This window comes from Pseudonaja textilis, chromosome 3, assembly GCF_049901715.1.
Source record: "Pseudonaja textilis isolate UNSWEBS1 chromosome 3, rPseTex1.2, whole genome shotgun sequence".
Taxonomy (NCBI): domain Eukaryota; kingdom Metazoa; phylum Chordata; class Lepidosauria; order Squamata; family Elapidae; genus Pseudonaja; species Pseudonaja textilis.
This window is the reverse complement of record NC_141992.1, coordinates 121238317-121258721: the sequence shown is the minus strand read 5'-3', so window position 1 is coordinate 121258721 and position 20405 is coordinate 121238317. Positions and strand designations below refer to the sequence as shown.

Below are 20405 nucleotides of genomic sequence, written 5' to 3'. Positions count from 1 at the left end.
ATGAAAAGTGGGAAATAAATAATCAAATTTCTCTCAATTTTTCCAATAATATTGCCTGGTGTCACAAAGCATGCTTGTTGCTGAGTGAATGATTGAACTGCTTCAAATTAATATTTCACCTGTAGTTTCACCTGTAGGAATTTAACTTTCCTTTATTTACATTAAGAAATTGCTATTTTGTTTAAAAAGTGACTGCAATAATTCAACCTTGAATAAATGCTTTCATAGTTTATTATACCAAACAGTGTGTGTGTGTGTGTGTGTGTGTGTGTGTGTGTGTGTTTTACAAGAGGATAGTCTGATCTTATAAGATATATTTCAAGTGCTTTAATATTAGGTATCAAATAATGAGATATTAAGAAATTAAGATATTAAGCCCATCAAAAATACTGTATTTTATTGTATTAGGAAGTATATTAAGGAAGGCTTAATAAAAATTAAATGTCTTCTAAATTAAGTTCAGAGAAGTAATTTTGCAAAGTGTTACCATTTCAAGAACATAACATGGATGATTTGGTGCTTCAGTCTAAATAGTAATTCTAAGTTTAGTCATCCAATAAATGTCTCTTGTGCTAGAAAAAAAATTACAAAATATCTGGGGCTCCAGTGATCCTTAAGCAGAGACATTGTCTTGAAATGGAGAACATTTAGGAGAATAATGAATCCCACCCCTAAGACTGGCTCTCCTGGAAAAAAAATCATGCTAACAATGTAGCAATGAATCATGGAGGAAATAAAAAGAAAAACCCCTATATACAGAAATCTGTGGATCTGCCTTACCATAACTAAATCGATGTTCAGGATTCCACCATCAAAAAAGCTCTTGTTAAAAAGAGACTATCAAGGTAATAGCTATTGTTCACTAAGAAGAACATTGATGTTAGATTAAAGTTTCTCCAAAAGCATCTGGATATTGCACCAGGTTTTGGGAGGAATGCACAATTAACAGAGAAGTCGTGTCTGCCTGGATATCATTGTTTTTGTCAGGGAGCATATATTGCATTCTGCAATAAAAATCTCATATCTACTATTAGTCATACAGGTGATGGTGTGACATTATGGCAATGTGGTATTGTCTCAGAATCCAGACAGCTTGCTGTCACTGAAGAAAAAACAAGAATTCTACAGGAAAGCTTTAGGCCCTTTGTCTGTCCCCTGAAGCTAAAGCAGAGGGGGTTCACAGAGCAAGACAGTGACCACAAGCATAAAGGGCAGTCCTACAAAAGAATAGATGAAGAAAATAAATTGAGCGGCTTGGATTGTCCAGGACAAAGTCCATCCTTAAACCCCACAGAAATGTTATGAACAGTTCATGATAGAAAACTCCTTCAAATGTTATTGGCTTGAAGCAGTTTGCCATAGAGGAATGAGTCAGAGTTCCTATTCATCTGTGTAAGAATTTGGTAATTACAGGAAGCATTTGATTGCATTTATTGAAACTGAAGTTGGTACAACTGATTATAAATCTAAGGGGCAATTTGTTTTTTTATGCTAACATGCTGCATGTTAATGAAGTTGTTTATGAAATAAATGAAATACATTTCAAATGCAGCTGTTACTTTTTCATTAACACTCTATTTATGCATCAGTAGGACCTACATTAAAGTATGATAATATATTTTCAAAAGCAAAGACAGGAAGACTCCCAACTAAGGGCAAACATATTGATATAGAACTGGATACATCAGATTAATGGAATATAGAATATTCATGTTGTATCCAATGTTCCAAGAATATGTGATGTGGAGACTCCCTGCTACTTAGCAAAATAGCATAGTCCATCAGGCCAATGAAATGGTTTTCTTTCATTTGGTTTATATAACGTAGCCCTCATTCTTCACAAATTGTACTCAGTTTTCAGTTATTGAATTGTAATATGATGCACGAACTTTACATGAATTCAAACTAAGTTCTTGCTCAAGAAAAATATTTGCAGACTCGAGGTCTTCAGCAGGTCCTACTTGATCATTTAGCAAGAAGAAATAAACTGTCAGTAGATTTATATCAGCTTGTTCACTGATTAATAAAACCATTGTGGTAAATTAGCAAGCTGAATACTTCAAAAGTATTTGAAGAAAAACATGGAATATGAATTTATATGAATTCTAAGGCCGCCATAATTCAGTAGTAGAAAATATTTCTTTTCATCTGCCTGACATGTAGCCAAAGAGCTTACAGTAAAACATAGTAAACATAATATGTCTAGAAAAACATATACTGCTTTCAGCATACAAGTATATGTAACACACACACACACATTGTATTTATGTTTTTGAACTATAAGACACACTTCATTCCCCCCACAAAAAAGTGGGTGGAAATGTCTGTGCATCTTATAGAGTGAATGTTGCCAAAGCCCCATTCTACCCGCCAGCCCCACCCTTCATCTGTTTTTGGCCTCCACGTGCCCCATTTTTTACCTCAATGTGTCCCATTTTTTTCAACTCTGTGCACCCCATTTTCAGCCTCCACACATTTCATTTTTGGTCTGTTCCAGGCAGTGGAGATCTCTCTGCCACTGCTTATCACCACCGCCGATCACTGCTTCCAACTACAGCTGCCGATCACCACCGCCGGCAACTGTTGGCGGCAGTGAAGGCAATTGGTGGCAATAAGCAACAGTGAAGGTGATTGTTGACAGCGATCAGTGGTGGCAGCGATGGGTGGCTATGGATGGCGGTGATTCCCGCAACCTGGAGAATAATCAGGGAAGCCTTCGAAATAGAGAAACATCCCCATAACATGAATAAATGGGACAATACCTCCCACCTACCAGACATCTGGAAACTAGACCTTATCAATAAATGAGTCCCAGCCACAAAAACCAACAGAGGACCCAAAACAACACATGATGCCACCACCAATCTCCCTCACCAGACTCAAACCCAAACCCATTCCATAGACGAAAGGCAACTACCATCCAGAAACCAGACCACGGCTGCATCACCATGTGCAATTGTGGCCACCACAGATGCCTCTGACACAAGTGATGTCAAGCTTGACAAACCCACCCTGGCCACACCCACCCCACTCCCGAGGTCAAATAGAAGCCTAATATGGCCGTCAGTGAAATAGAGTTTGACACCCCTGCTCTAAATGATAAATAAGATTCAAAGTAGAAACAGAAACTGTGGCTTGATGGTTTAACTGCAGTCAAAAACCTTTCTTTTCCCACTGGTGGGGCTATTACATTAAATAAATCTATAAACAAGGCAGTTTCTCATCAAGTGGAAAGAAAGGAATTAATATAAACAACTATGGTGTGTACACTAACAGGCACTACTAGACTTGCTAGTGTCATAAAAATGTTTTGCTACTGTAGTCAAATAAATAGCTCTATTAGTGTAGTAAATTATGGGATATTATCTGGAACTACTTCTAGTGGTTAATTATCAACAGTTTTACTCATTTTAGGCTAGGGAATAATAAAACATGTATTATTATGAGCAATGAAATTTTATATTCCGAACCCAATTCCCCCCCCACTACATTGATGATTATTAAATGGGTATATTTTCATCAGTTGTATTGATTGCAGGTTCTATTCAATCTGAAACAATGGCGGTACATTTTTTTTTTTCTGTTTGAGAATTGAAAGCAAATAAGCTGTTTATACCAAATTTTTAGAATTCTTTATACAAGCACATAATAATAGCTCCTTTACTGCTGAATCTTCTAGGCAGCTTTTGAAATAACAATTATTAATATGATTAGCTTACTGCTATAAATGATAAGCCAATACAACATATTGCTTCATAAAAATGTGTGAACAAATATTGATATAAAAATAAATTAACGCAGCTGATTATCTTTTTCTGGACTGCAACTTCAAATTGCCTATTTGGAAAAGACATATTAGGAAAACTATAAACTGAAAACATGATAGGAACATTCTTGAAAGAACATATATTATGCCTAGAGTTGATCTGCTATATACGTAACTGTGATGACCTGGGACGTGGCACAAAGCAACACAGTCACATAAGTAAGAAAAGTCCCCAACTTTGCCCTCAATGTCCAGTTACCTTTGGCTGGAGAAAAAACTCTCCCCAAAACAGTCTTTAAGTAGAGGAAATTCAGTCTGAAAACAAGGTACATATAAATTGTAAATAAAAACCCACACAAACCATTCTGCAGCGATTAACTGGACAGAGCAGGATAAGGAATTACTGACTTCAAAGGCCAACAAAACACACACAGTTGGGAAGACTCCAGGAATCCAGATAAGCCTTGACAAAACAAGATACTACACAATTTGTTTCCAACAAGTTGCTGTGCACAAACTCCCTTTTTAAACACTGTGTTCCCAGCTGCAGCTAATGAAGGGAATCAGGGCTCTTTCCTGCCCTGCAAGCCATGCAACTCATGTTGCTCCCTTCTCTGTTCTTCCCTGCATGCCCTAGGATAGAGGGGTGGGCCTGGATCTTCCTCTGAATTCCCTCTGCCTTGCTCTACCTCTCCCCTGCTCTGCCCAGCCAGACTGTGCCCTTCCCAGTTTCTTCTACAGCCAACAGAGCCACACTCACACTCCCTGTCAGCTGCTCGGCCTCCCCCTTAGATTCAGATTCTGACAGGGGCATGACAGTAACCAACTCATAGCTGTATGAAGGAAGTCAGATTGTAGTCTGTATTTACCTGAAAATAAGATTTTTTAACCTTTAGGATTTACAGTACTTATTGCATTGTTAAAGAACAGTTTACTTGTTCATGAATTTAATATTTTACATTATTATTTGATCTGCAAATGAATAAGTGTAGTTGCACCAGTAAACCACCTCCATATATGGTATTCAACAATGATTTATTTTCCACCTATATTATCTGATTTTTGATCTGACATATATAATAAAACCAACTCTCAACACAATTTTGGACTTGAGGGGATTAGTTTTGTTTTGTAAATGGAAAATGTGTATAATTAAGCTAATATTGCATGTGAACCCAGTAATGGTAGCAGTAATCTGTAATATCTGTGCAGTTAAATAAGCAACATAATGCAGAATTGCATATGATAATAAAGATCCAGTGTGTAAAATATATTTCAATCTCATGGCTGGTTTTATGGATTAGCACTGTAAAGAAACAAACACCATTGCATGGAAAATTGAGCATATTAGTATAAACAAAGGACTATAATTCACATCAAAGCCTGAGTGAAGAGTTTCTCTAAGGTGATTTTCAGGAATAGTGATTCCTGATCACTAATCAGTGATTTTCAATTAGTATACTAAAATTGCAGAACTCAACTAGTTATTAAAAGGATTTCCAATCAAATCTAATAACATCAGGTTCTATCTATCTATCTATCTATCTATCTATCTATCTATTTGAAGTTGTTGCTCTAATGAACCTATTTTAGATGAATCTATAAACCTTATATGAACCTCACGAAAGTGCCATATTTTTCATGTTTACATTCATGTTGGTACAGTGGTTAGAATGCAATGCTGCAGCCTAATGCACTGCTCACTTCAGTTTTTCTGACCAGTTCAAGGTTGACTCAGCCTTCCACCCTTCTGAGGTTGGTAAAATGAGGACCCAGATTTTGGGGGGCAATATGCTGACTCTGTAAACTGTGTAGAGGGGGCTGTTTAGAGAGGGCTGTAAAGCACTATATAAGTCTAAGTGCTATTGCTATTACACAAGAGCCTGAACAAAAGGGAAGCTGTTTGAATAAAGAGCAGGGAAGTGCAACATTCATTCAAGATCAAAAGAAATAAAAAAATGATTTTCAATGCATACAAAACTCCTACAAATCACTTTCTTAGGTAAATAATGCAGGGCAGTGGATTCACTAGTGATAAAAAGCATGCCAATTGCGATGAAACCAATTCCAGACTTATCGGTAATCACTTTTGTTTTCTCCTGTGTGCAATTTTTTTCAAAGAGGGCTCTCATTTCAATTTTAAGGAATTTAGGACTAGATTATATGAACTGCAAAACACCAGAAAGACATCAAATAGCAAAGATAAATACTGAAAATAAAATGGACAATTGGTGCCTGGTTAAGGGAAGCACTATTTTTTGAATAAAACCCTTCTCACATAATTTGGATTCTGTCCTCTTTTTGTCTGAAAAATCTTCTAATCATTTTACAACCTAAATCATAAGAGATTATGAATAGGAACTTAGATATATCCTAGCTTTTGAAAAATGGTACAAAGTTTTGTAGCAGAGGCTAAGGTCATTGTAGGAAGGGTCTACTTTAGTCTGAATAATTGTTTCTGGAGATGAGTTTAATCTGAACTGGTATCAAGGGTTTTTTTATCACAGGATGACTAAGATTAATATAAGAAAAAAGGATTGGAAACAAAAAGTGAAGAAAGTTTGAAGAGTCTATAATGGGATAGTGTAATAGTTAAGATACTAGATTAGGACTAGGAAGATTGCTCTCAGACATATAGGATTTTGGGCTAGGAGAAAAGTAAAAAAAAAAAAGGAAATAAGTAACGGAGATCAGTTTGTTCAAATTCATTTATATATCTGAAGCCATCTGTTCTTCTGGAAGAGAACATTTTCTTCCATACTGTAGTCATAATTAAAAGAGTGATAATCCTATGCATACCATAAAACAGTAGGTAAATCAAAACAAGTTTCTGCTCATGGAATGAGAAGAAATGATTCATTTGTCCCCCTTCAGATCTCTTGTGTCCTCAGAATCTAGTCTGTGAAATCACCAAAATAACTGAAACAGATGTTGAGCATGGATGTTGTAGTAAAACATGAAGTTTTGTGAAATAGATGAAAGTTTATGTATCCAGATTTCCCCCAAAGTGAATAAATGCTACTCCAGTTCTTATAAATGGATATTTTTTCTTGTGATTGAGGGAGTTGGGAGCTGTGTAATTTCTATTAAAAATTACACTGAAACTATTATAAGGTAAAGGTTCCCCTTGCACATATGTGCTAGTTGTTTCCAGCTCTAGGGGCCGGTGCTCATCTCCGTTACAAAGCCGAAGAGCCAGCACTGTTATATGTTGTCATAAACATAGTTTTTTTTTTTATAAAAAACTTTCTGACTATGTGCTACTGTAATAGTGTGTCCCTTGTTAAGACCATGATCACTTTGAACAAAATCCCATCTTTATGAAAGTAGCACTTATTAACATCTAGTGCCGAGGTCTTCAGCATTGATCCAGGAGATATGCACAACCATATTTTGTTTGGTGAACCACTATATCCACCATGGCAGCCATTTATGAAAGGCCAAGCCTTTCCCTGTGATTGACATAGCCAGATTCTAAATGAGCCCACAGGTCACACAGGTTGGGGATCTATGCCCTAATATATACCCTTTAAAATTATTAATATGACTTAACAAATAATACAAAGAGGTAGTTATATCACCTCCAGGAACAGAGTTGTCTTCCCACAAGGTAGGGAGGATAACCTACAGCCCTCCAGATGTTGCTTACCTGTAACTCCTATTGGTCACAATGGCTACATCTGATGACAGTTGATATTCAGCAATACTTGAAAGGCTATAAGTGGCTATCCCTGCCATAGAGTTTGGTCTGGTATCATGAATTGTGTTTATTCATTCTTGTCTTTTAAATAAATTACATTTGTATCTTTAATTCTGGGGTTGTTTTAGTTTCTTTTTTATTATTATACCTTAATTTGCACTAAAACTATTGCTATACTTATGGGCTACCCTGAGAATTTTAGCTTCAAAAATGATAAATAATGGCGCTTCACTAAACTCCCCAGGGTAGCTAGCAACATTTAATGTAATTAAAAATAATTTAGCCTAATATATGTTTAAATGGAAAGTCAAATAAACACTATAACTTCAGATGAAATCATGAAATTCATGTTAGATTTGAAGGCAGAAATAACTGTGCTAGTCTATTAGAATAATATCTGATTCCCTAAAGATAAGAAGAGAGCTTTTTTTTTTTTTTTTTTGAGAAAGAGAGACAAAAGAGGATAATAAAGAGAAGTTGCTTTTCAGAATACTCATATTTAAAACTACTGGCCTTGCGTGTGATAAAAAGTTTTCGCCTACTGAATGAAAGCAGGGAGAGTTTATTACAAATACCTCAATCTTTACAAGACTCCTAGTATTCAAATATGGATAGTGAATTCTGGTTTTGTAAATTACCATATTATTTTTGGTATTCCCTTGCATAAAATTCACTCTTATACAATAGACATTTATAGCACATTCATCTTCCCTAACATCTTATTTCCTTTTCCAGTGGAATAATTATTGTATATTGTATGATAATCTTCAATAAACTCCCACTTCTATGAGAGAGTCTTGCTTGAAATTTATAACAGAACACTCCAAATCCATGTTTAATGCAAAGTGCATAGTGAAAGTGAGAATGGGGTAATATCTGAGTTTTTACGAGAATGGACTCTTTCCTAAACTGATACCTAAATTAAAACATTAATGGCTTCTTCCTGTTGGTATTCTCTTTTCTCTGGACATAGTTGTTTGGACTTCAGCTGCCCATATGAATGTTTTTCATCCATCGGTGCCCATGCTTCTTAATGTGCTTTGCTCTAAGGAAAGATTTTTCCCTGTCATGATACTTGCTGTGTGATCTCTTGGAGCCCTGCCAACATTGTCTTTCTTTCCCACAGTAATTTGGAAGATTGCAGCTTCAGATTTACTAATGTCTTCCTTCACTAACTGAGGCAGTGTTATGGGCCAAGCAATTTTTCCACATAGTTGTAAGAGTGTTGATTATATTGACGCCTATATTTCTTGCCATAGGAGGGAAGAAATATGTGCAGAGCTATTTTCTTCCTCAAAAATAAAACAGATTATGCAAGCAGAATAACCATAACCTAGTGATTAATAGACTTCCTTCTCCGTAATTCTGATTTTTTTTATATAATTAAGATGGAAATAAAATATTTTTTTTCCTTTTTTTCTATTTCATTTGCTGAACAAAGTGAACAAAGCAATGCATAATGGTGGCTTCTCTTTCTGGACAGTAGAAAGAGTTTGTGTTAGAAGCTGGACCCATGTGAGAACTTGTGCTTTCAAAGGTAGACAATGGCAAGATAATATTAAGTTTCCCAAAACATGCATTGCATTGTCACAGCCCAAAATATGAGGTTGCATGATTTAGCTTTGCTCATTTACCAGGCAACATGCAGCTTCTGTCCTTCAAGAGCTTTCCATCTTTCCATTACATGGAAAGATAATGGATAACTGAGGTGCTTATCATTTATCTCATTCAGCTTTTCATTTAAAATCTTGCTCAGTTCCATATTAGAAGAGAGTTTGCTAGTGGGACCCCTGCTGGGTTGAGACAGATGCTTAATTTCCATGTTTAAACCATCCACTGTGAATATCATATGCAGTTATCATGGTGTTTAAGCTGTCACCAAAAAAGTATTTAAAAAACTGCAGATTTAAAGTCATAGCTGTGAGAAAATTATGAAAAACAAGGGGAACATTTGTTGCTCCTCTCCTCTCCTCCTTTCCAAAAGCTAATCTTTGCACAATGGATTTTAGTGTATATATATATATATTAAATACTATATATATATATAAATATATAAATATATATATATATATAGTATATATATATATATATATATATATATATATATATATATATATATATTAATTAATATAATATTATATATATATATATATATATATATATATATATATATATATATATATATATATATATATAAATATATATATATTAGTATAAGGTATCTGCTTCTCTGATTCATGTTTTGATGACTTGCGACTTAAAGTACCACTTTGCCAACACTGAATTCCAAGCAGATTTTGACTGTTATATTCAAATGTAGCTGTAAAAAAAAAAAAAGACACTCCCCAATCAGGTGCTCTCATGATGGGTTCCTCTTAATTTCAATATAACATGTTCAAGGTCCTGTTGACTGGGAAATTAGAGAAGCTGAAGTTCATTGCATCTGGGAGCAGTTGTTACCATTAAGAACAATTCATGAAGAACAGTTTGTGGTTGTCTCTGTCAATAGCATGGAACTGATTTGGTTTACTAGGAATTGGGGAGTTGAGGGTATATTCTTAGTCATTTGATATTTGGTTGAATTCAGGATTATTTGTACTCTCTCCCATTTACCAACAACTTTCCTTCAAATATCACGCCATATTCTTATGATGCTTGAGAAGAAGGTTTCTGAATGTTCTGAAGGTTTCTGAAACACTGTGAGAATGGGATGTGCTATTTGGAGAACTGTTCTAGTGGCTTTGGGAAGAAGGCCTGCCATGGCCAGCAGCTTTCTTTCATAGGGCCAGGCCAGATGCAACTTGTCAACAGTGAGAAGAAGATAACTAAAGCCAGCTGTGCACAGCAGGACCTGCAGAGCACAGGTCAGCGGGCTTTTGCATTATGATCCTGAGTCAATAGCAATAATATTTAGACTTATATACTTCTTCATAGTGCTTTACAGCCCTCTCTAAACAGTCAGCATATTTTCCCCAACAAAGCGGGTTCTCATTTTACTGACCTTGGAAGGATGGAAGGCTGAGTCAACCTCGAGCTGATCAGGATTGAACTGCTGGCTGTTGGCAGAGTTAGCCTGAAGTACTGCATTCTAACCATGCAGTACTGCATCTCTTCCCTAGGGTAGCCAACTGGATAGTTGAACCTCTATTTCAGCCCTAGCATCACTAGTGCTACAGTAGATGGGGAATGCTGCTGTGCAGGGCAGCCCAACAGACAGAGATGAGGGGAGATAGGTGAGGGAGGGGGTTACTTCAACAAGAGGCATTTACTTTCTTTATTGATGTTTAGAGCTTGGAAGACCATGCTGGGAATGTCTGGGATCAGGTTGGTCCTCATCTAATGTCTGATGAGATTCAGTTAACAATGGCAATAGGGGGTACAGGGATTGCCATTGCTAAATGATATGGTTGTATGGCATTTCCCCTAATGATTGCATTGCTTAGTGATAATTCTGGTCCCACTTATGTACCCTTGTAACTCAGACACTACCTGCAAGTTAAAATCAAACACACACTTCAAGAATGTTTTTAAAGCGTTCTGCATTTAAGTTGAAAACGATTAAGAAAAAGAAATGCTTACCTTTTTGCAGGTTAATTTTTTTTCCACTGGCAAATGCATGGTGTATTTTACGATTTAAGAAAAATGATGACAAATTCATATATTATTAAATATAATATTTACATGAAGTAAAAATGATTAAATTCAGTTTCAACTTGATTGTGCTGATGTGCATGGAGAGTGAAAGAGAGAGGGGAGGGAGGGGGGAGGGAGAGAATGAACTTGCATCCTCATTTATGGACATGCATTGCCAGACTGTCTTGTTTTTTAATCTGCTTGTATAAGCCTTTTTTATTAAAGCATTAATGGAGGATTTATGCGGTTATGGATCTGGGACTTGAAGATAAAAGGTTGTTGCTTCGAGTGTAGAAATTGCACATAAATTTCCCTTGGATATTTGCTGATTGTTCAGAATCACCTTTATATATAACAGATTTTTTTTTCTTTGTCTGGTGTTGTTATTGAGTTGTTTTAAATATGTATTCTGGCAAAGGGGCCATGATTGATTTCCAATGCTTATAAAAATTATATTTTGTCACTGTTTGTATTCTAATTTCATTGGGGAAGCAATATGATGTAAAGGGTGTTTGAGCAGTCCTTGGTATCATTAGCCTGGAGAACAAATGGAGCAAATCCATGTAGCTGTATTAAATTTCTGTTACTCTTCTACACAAAGTAATCTAGCAGTTTAAAGAGATATGATTTAGTGCAGGAAAACATTCCAGGGGAGAAAACTAAATATTCAATTTTCTGCGCTCCTACTATGTAATAAAAGTGGTATCTTTTCTCTGGCAGAGGTGCTTGCAAACTACCAACTATTCTGTCAGAAATATGACAATTACCACTGATAATCTGTTCAGCAGATTAGAACATTAGAAAAGTATAAACTTTTAAGGAAGATTTTGAAAAGTATAAACAATATTAAGAAAATAAAATTCAATGTACCAACTAATGATGTCAAAGCAACAAAAGTCATACTATTTTATAGAAGAATCCTTTGAGATTCCAGTACCTCTTTTCAACATTCTAAATATTAGTTTCAGACAATTTGCAAATATATAGCACTAGAACAAGCACTGAATTGGCCATTTAGAAGTAGCCCAATTATTTGGAGCATGTTCAAGTTTATTTTGCCAAATTCTAAACTTTCCTTTCTATTTTTCTTCTGAAGCTCTTATTGATTTTTTGATCAATATTTTCAAAAAGTTAAAAGATCTTATCTTTAGAAATTGAAGAGTGATTCTCTTTGTTTGTATAATATATTTCAGGCTGTCATGACCTGTTGAGCAGATTTTTATCATGCCTTTCTTGATGCCTGACTGTGTTATTGTTTTGTCCAAGAAGATTATTAACTTATTATGAGATTATGAAAAAACCTTAGTATGAGCCTGTTATTCTTTACTTAAAGAGTAAAAAAATATGCTTTACTTTTTAAAAAAGAATCTGACATCAAAATAACATTGACAAATTTAAGATAAATTTATATATTCTTAAGTTTTTGCGGGTATTTATATGTATGGTATTCAACTTTGTTCGGGTATTTTCCCACGTCATTGTAGTTGTGCTTTTAAAGTTGTAGCAACGTTTCGGCAGAATCTCATCTACCATCATCAGGCTTCTGTATAGTGTTCATCTGTGAGTCAGGCTTTTATAGTGGTTTCAGATTTAAATTTGGGGCAGCCTATTGCTGTGCCAGAATGGTTTTTTCTTCACCCTAATTGGTTGGGAGTCTTGGTCTGTGTTTATTGGTCTTGGAGTTTGCTGTGTTCTGCTTGATTGGTGTTTCGGATATCTCCTGTCTGTTTTTTGGCTCTTTTTGTCTCTTGATTGGCTGGCAACATTGTGTTACTTTATTGGAGGCCTTTAGTGCAGCTTGGCTCCAGGTAAATGGACGGCTATCATTAGTTAGGACGCTAGGTTTCATCTGGGTGCCTGGTTGGGGTGTGTTTGAGCTGGAGGTATCGGGGGGGATCTGTCTGTGCCCAGGTGTTTGCCTGGCTTGTGGTGTGGAGATTTTTCAAATATCCAAATATACGGGTACAGATTAGGTGAAACTTGGCCCAATAGCACTAATTGTGAGAGGATCTTGGAGTCATAGTGGACAATCATTTAAATATGAGCAAGCAGTGTGCCAAAAAAGCCAATGCAATCTTAGGTTGCATTAACAGAAGGATAGAATCAAGATCATGTGAATTATTAATACCACTTTATAAACCCTTAGTAAAACCACACTTGGAATACTACATCTAGTTTTGGTCACCACAATAAAAATAAGATATTGTGACTCTGAGTGCAGAGAAGAACAACAAAGATGATTAGGAACCGTATGAAGAATGGTTGCAGGAATTGAGAATGTTTAGTCTAGTGAAAAGAAGGACTAGGGATGACATGACAGCAGTGTTCCAATATTTGAGGGGTTGCCATAAAAAAGAGGTAGTCAATCCATTTTCTGAAATAGCAGAAGATAAGATGAGAAACATTGGATGGAAACTAAACAAGAAGTAACCTAGAACTAAGGAGAAATTTCCTAACATTGAGAACAATTAACAATTAGAACAATGGAAGAGCTTGGTTTCAGAAGTTGTGGGTACTCTGTCATTGGAGGCTTTTAAGAAGAGACTGGACAGCTCTTTATCTGAAATGATACAGGGCAGAGCTGTTAAACTCTTGGCCCATGGGCCGGATGCATCACGTGCTGGCCACCCATGCCCGGTTTAGCAAAGGGGGAAAAAGCCCTGATATCTCATGTGACGCCACCATGATGACATGAGTTTGATATCCCTGGTATAGGGATGAGCAGGGTTTTGGACTAGAAGACCTCCAAAATCCCTTTCAACTCTGTTATTCTCTTATTAACCTTTTTCATTCAGCTGGCAAAAAGGTTTTTAAAATATCTATGGTTTTATCTATGGTTGTAAATACTCAAAATGGATCTAAATCATTTTTACTTCATATAAATATTACATTTACGTGCATGTTTCCACTGTGTTTTGCTGTTTGCTGACAGAATGAAGAAATTTATAGCACAAAAAACATGTGTAAGAAAAATGTCATATAATAGTAGAGCTAACCAGCTTTACTAGGTAAAGTTTATTTTTATGGAGACAAAAATATGTGCCTTAATAATGCTTGATTCTGGATCCAATTGTATTAGGTTGGATTGGTTAATTGGCAGAAACTATATATTCTATACTATAGTAGATAATAGGACTATGCAGGAATGAGATTGGTTTCTAGAATAGATTTTTCAGACTGTATAGTGGTGGCAATACACTAGCATTGTCTGAAACTCTCCAAAACAGTTTCATTTTTTCATGAAAATCACATCTGGCTGTGACAATCTGGGAAAAGGTGTGGCTGTATCAAAGAATTACTGAAAGGTGCCATATTCATATTTTCACCTATTCTAAAACACATTTTCTTAATTATATTTGCAGCATTGTACAGCTCTTGTAACTAATAATTACAAATGTACTGAAAAATATCAAGTCCTACTAATACTGAATGACAGCAAATACTTAAAGTGAAATTTATAAATATAATTATATAGAGAAAAACAAGCCAAATGAACACCTTCTTTCTTCTTATCCATTTACTTATTATTTCAAAAAAGGCAATTCCATTTTACTTTAGGAACTATTTGTATTAGAAATTGTATGTGCATTAGCTGGACCTGAATCCCCATGATGTCAGTTTGCTTCAGCACAGAAAATGTGCATATTTGAATCCAATTTACTAAAAGACCTTGCTTGTTCTTACGATAAAGTTTGAATAAATCTGTCAAGATAATTTCAAAGTCAAAAAAGAAATCCATACACATGAGAGTAGATACAGTAAATAGAGAGCATCTAAAGCAGGGGTGTCAAATTCAATTGGGGTGCTTAGATCCTTAGGGCCACCCTGGAAATGGTGAGGGACCAGCTCTTGGTGCCTTTGCCAGCAAAAACAGAGCTCAGGAGGGCAACCCTCCTGAGCTCCTTTTCGCTGGCAGAGGGTTGCAGGAGGCTGTCGCAGTTGGAAATGGAGCTCAAGAGCCCGTTTTCGCTGGCAGCACACTCAGGCCACCACAGGTGCCCCTGACACAAGTGATGTCAATCTGGCCACACCCACACCCTGGCTCCCCAAAGTCAAACACAACCTTGATGCGGCCCTCAATGAAATTGAGTTTCACATCCCTGATCTAAAGGATGACAAGAACAAAAATCCAACTAAATCTGCAAAAAAGTTTGGGTAGCCGGCAATACTAAGAGATGAATCTACAAAGACATTCATTGTTTGGTGCAGTTTAAAGATTTTAACAAGCCCAGATTGTGACAAGGATCCCGGATCTTTTAGCTGTTGACCTCTGAGCAGCATTGCCAGATCCACTTACTTCAATTTTATCTTCCTAGTTTAGGGAGCGTTCTTAAAACATGAGGCCATAGTATTCAAGCTTTTTGTGGGGGGAAGTGGGAGAAGGTTTCATAAAACTCTGGTAGATGTGCTTCAATTTATATTGCAAGTGTTAAGTTTGGGAAAAGAGAGGCTGAACCAGAGCATGAGTGCAACAATACTTTATTATAACAATAAAGGGCTGACCGTGCTTGCCAAGCCGGGAACTGGCTCGCAGCGATCAGCAACTGGTTGGACCCCACAGCCTGCTTTTATAGCTGGCTGCTGGGGAGAACCAACCAATGAATGAAGGGGAAGAACGCCCCCGCAAAGTGAATGGACCTGAGTGAGAACTCCTAGGGTTCTCAGAACATAACACCCCTTCCCCCCAGATGCGAACACGCATAGTCTTTGAGGTAGGCAGGAGGTTTATGCTGGCGCCCGGAACGGCGCAGCTCAGGAACGCTGTCTGTCCGTTCAGGGTCTGCCTGGGAAGGCAGAGTTGGTAAAGTGTTACTAACGTGCCCCTCGGTTCGGGCAGGCCCGGGACTCATAGGGTTGGTCGCTGGGGACATGCTCCCGTAGACTGGGTCGGACTGGTCAGCCATCTGGGCGCCGCTGTCCGTGTTCGGGCTTTCTGGAATGGCTGCTGGCGTCAACTGGTCGCCGGGAAGGATGTGGATGTGGGGTTGATGTTGAGGCCTCCCTTCGTTTTGTACTTCTGGGTCCCTGCTAGCGAGGGTGCCGAGACACCTACGCAGCTGGTCCAGGTGCCTTCTCCAGACACGACCGTCCTCAAGTCTGACTCGATACGACCTGGGTCCGGTGATGGCCACGATCTCGCCCGGGATCCACAGGGGGTCTCCAGCGAAGTTCCTCGCGAATACTGGCTCCTGTAAGATAAAATGTCTAACCCCGATGTGGAAGCGAGGGGAGAGTCAGGGCAGTATTGTGGGTGCAGTCTGTCCAATACAGTCCTCAGGCGCCTGCCCATCAGGAGCTCAGCTGGGGACTTATTGGTGACTGAACATGGAGTTGAGTGCTGGCTCATCAGGAAACGCGCGAGTTTGTGGTGCCAATCATCCTTACTGAACCTCGCCAGGGCTTCTTTAGTGGTCCTGACGGCCCTTTCAGCCAATCCGTTACTGGCAGGATGAAATGGGGCTGTGAAAATGTGGCGGATACCTAGGTTAGCGGCAAAATGGCTGAACTCGGTTGATGCGAACTGTGGGCCATTGTCGGAGACAATGGAGTCAGGTAGCCCGTGTGTTATAAACAGGCGAGTTAATACTTTGGTAATTGCTTGTGTGGTGGTCGTGGATAGCTGTGCTACGTCAATCCATTTAGAATAGGAGTCCACGACTACTAGGAACATTTTCCCATGCAAAGGGCCGGCCAGGTCGATGTGAATTCTGGACCACGGAGCGCTGGCGCTCTCCCATTTAGTAGGGGTGGCAATAGGAGGAGCAGGACGGGATTCCTGGCAAATGTTGCAGGAACTTACCCATCTGACGACGTCCTCGTCGAGGCCCGGCCACCATACGTAGCTGCGTGCTAATGCCTTCATTCTAACGATGCCAGGGTGTCCCTCGTGCAACGCCTCCAGAACTCGGGTACGCAGTGAGGTCGGGATGACCACTCGAGTGCCCCACAGTAGACAGCCCTGCAAACTGGACAATTCCTGCATGCGGGTCTTGAAAGGTGTGAATTTGTTTTCAACATTACAATCCGGCCACCCCCTCCTCACCCAGTCGAGCACCTGGGCGAGCGTTTTGTCTGCCTTGGTTTTAGCAGCAATGTCAAGGGCAGTGATGGGGAGGTCCAGTTGGGTGACCTCAAAAATAGCGTGGACCGGAGCGGGGTCTTCAGCTGGAGCCGGCAAAGGACAGCGGCTGAGAGCGTCAGCGTGGGACAATGTTTTACCTGGGCGGTGTATGAGTCTGTAGGAGTAGGCTGCAAGGAAGAGGGTCCATCTCGTCATTCTAGGAGAAAGGACCTGAGGGGTCTGTTTGTCCCCCGCTAGTAGACCCAGGAGGGGCTTGTGGTCCGTGACCAGCTCGAAAAAATGGCCAAAGAGAAACTCGTGAAATTTTTTCACTGCTGCAACAGCCGCTAGAGCTTCCTTATCGATCTGGCTGTAATTGCGCTCTGTTGTAGAGAGCGTCCTGGAGAAAAAAGCAATGGGAGCCTCGGCGCCGTTGGGAAGCCTGTGACTTAATACTGCCCCGATTCCAAAGGGAGATGCGTCTGCTGCCAGCACTAAAGGAAGGTTGGGGTCGAATTGAATAAGTACCGCCTCTGACGTGAGTAGTGATTTGACGGCGTGAAAAGCAGCGTCTTCTTTGTGCCCCCAGTGCCAAGGTGATTTTTTATCCAGTAATCTGTGTAGGGGTTCAGCTACTGATGCTTTATGGGGCAAGAAGGAGGCGTAAAAGTTCAATAGCCCCAAGAAGGCCTGTAGTTCAGTTTTGGAGGTTGGAGTGGGTGCCTCGTGAATTGCCTTAACCTTGGACTCCAGGGGTGAATGCCTGAGGCGTCAATTTTATAACCCAGAAAGTCCACCTGTCTAGTGGCAATGGCGCATTTTTCTTTTTTCAATTTGAGGCCATGCTGTCTGAACCTCTCTAACACTGCTCTGACTCTCTGGAAGAGTTGGGGTCTGTCCCTGGCCGAGACTAAGATGTCGTCGAAGTAGGGTACTACACCAGGGAGGCCCTGCAAAATCCGCTCCATGAGGGATTGAAAAATACCTGGGGCAACACTTACGCCAAATTGGAGACGCTTGCATCAGAAAGCACCCCTGTGAGTGACAATTGTCTGGAGTTCCGCTGTTTGGTTGTCAACAGGGAACTGTTGATACGCTTGAGACATGTCCAATTTGGCAAAAATGCTGCCGGGTTCAAAAGTGTGTAATAAATGCTGAATGACGGGCACTGGGTAAGCGCTGACTTGTAGAAACTTATTGATTGTGGTCTTGTAGTCTGAGCAAATTCTCAGGCTACCATCTTTTTGAGGGTGTGACAATGGGCGTCTCCCATTTGGCGAAATCTGTTGGCTCAATGACCCCTTGTTTTAACAGTTTATCCAATTCCGCATCTAGTTTTGGCCGAATAGCGAATGGGACCCTCCTCGGTTTTAGTCTGATAGGGACTGCCTGGGGGTCGACTGAGAATGAGATAGGGGTACCATTATAACACCCCAGCTCATCGCTGAATACATCTGAGTAATCAGCGAATAAGGAGTCAGTGTCAGAGGTTGAGACAGCATGGACTCCTGTTAGCCCTAGGCCGAGATGGGGAAACCAATCGAGCCCCAATAAAGTAGGGAGATTGCCGTTAACTACCACTAGAGGTAGGTGACCTTTAAAAGCTTTAAAATTGACAAAGAACTTGCCTCTGCTGATTACAGGAATGGTCCTCCCCTGGTAGTCCTTCAGGCTAAACTGGCACTTCTGGAGCCGGCTAGTTGATAGGCTGGGCTGGAGCCTCTTGAGGGTGTTCCAAGAGATAATTGAGAGCGCTGACCCTGTGTCAACCTCCATGAGGCACGGTTTACCTTCTCTGCGGTCCAGAGTGTGAGAAAGGGGGGTGCCTTTGTGCTGAGTTTTGAGGGGCTTGGCAGACTCTCGCGATGTGCCCCCTTTTATGGCAGTTATTGCAGGTGGCTCCTTTGAACTTGCAGGTGGCCCTCAGATGAGATCCCCCACAGGCTAGGCACAGGGTGATGTGCTTGGGCGGACCGATGTTTTCTTGTTTGGCTCCTACCTGCGGCCGTCTGGCGTTGGAGAGACGATGGACGTCGATTTCATCACTGGGGGCTTCCTCTGCTACCACCTCCTCGGCGTGGACTGGAACTGTCGTTAGCTTTGCAGTCGGGCCATGGATTTCGGTGGCTGAGTGCGCTGCCAGTTCTGCTGCCAAGGCCTCCTCGACGGCTTGTGCTAGGTTGAGGTCCTTTTTAGCGAGAAGGCGCCTCTGAAGGTGGAGGTCCTTGACCCCGCAGACTAGTTGATCGAGGAGCATGTCCTCCAGGTAGGTTCCAAACCCACAATGCAGTGCTGCTGTTCTGAGGGCGGCCATGTACTGATTGATGGTCTCCTTGTCCGATTGCTTCCTCATATGGAAGGTGAATCTCCTGGCAATCTGTGAGGGCCTGGGAGAATAGTGGTTAGTGAGGATCTCAAGTAGTTCAGACCAAGGAACGTTTTTCAACTCACGTGGAGCCACGAGGGCTGTGGCAGTATCGAAAACGATGGCTCCACAGTAGATCAGGAAATACGATTTTTTCCGATGCTCCCCAGCATCAGCCAGCCCGATTGCATTGATATAATGGTTGAAGCGGTTCTTGTATGATTCCCACTTCTCCTCATCTGGTTTGAACGCTGGGAAGACTGGATTGGAATTCATGGTGATGGGACCGGTGGAACAACCTGTGGATAAAATCTCTCTGGGGCAGCGGCAAAAGGTTCTAGTGCCTGTGGCAGGCAAGTGATTTCAGCTCTGGAGAGGCTTTTCGCAATCCTCTCTCTCTCTGGGCTAGCACACGGTTTGGCTATCAGCCGTTGGCAGCGTTTGAATTCGCGCATGTGTGGGCGTCAGTGACTTGACTACAGCACCGCGCTGTACCTTTTAGGTTTGAAATTCAAATGACAGCCGTTTGAATTTCGCGCCTAAACAAACGAGCGGCTGCGGCTCGCAGCGCTTCACTTTTCCTGTAGCTGGGCTAACAAGCGGCTACAGATGCTTCTATCTTTCGATTCTGACCGCTCTCTCTGGCTGCGGATCAGCGTTCGCTTCTTAGTGCTTGCTGACCGCTTTCTCTGTCAGCGGATCAGCGTTCGCTCTTTTTGCTTGCTGACCACTCTATCTGGCTGCGGATCAGCGTTGCTCTTATCGCCGGCCGATCGCTCTCTCTCTGGCTGCGGATCGGCGGCTAGTGACTCAGCGGTTGCATGTTGCTTCTGGTAGCCATCCCACCCTCGTCGCCAGTGTTAAGTTTGGGAAAAGAGAG

The 20405-nt window shown here is 40.1% G+C and overlaps 1 protein-coding gene and 1 pseudogene across 3 annotated transcripts in view; one reads left to right on the top strand and one right to left on the bottom strand.

Annotated features, from left to right (window-relative positions):
• The window catches only part of CDH18 (cadherin 18), a 653626-nt gene that overhangs the window by 394184 nt on the left and 239037 nt on the right, over positions 1-20405 (top strand). The window lies entirely within an intron of this gene.
• The window catches only part of LOC148126309 (uncharacterized), a 35059-nt pseudogene continuing 17218 nt past the window's right edge, over positions 2565-20405 (bottom strand).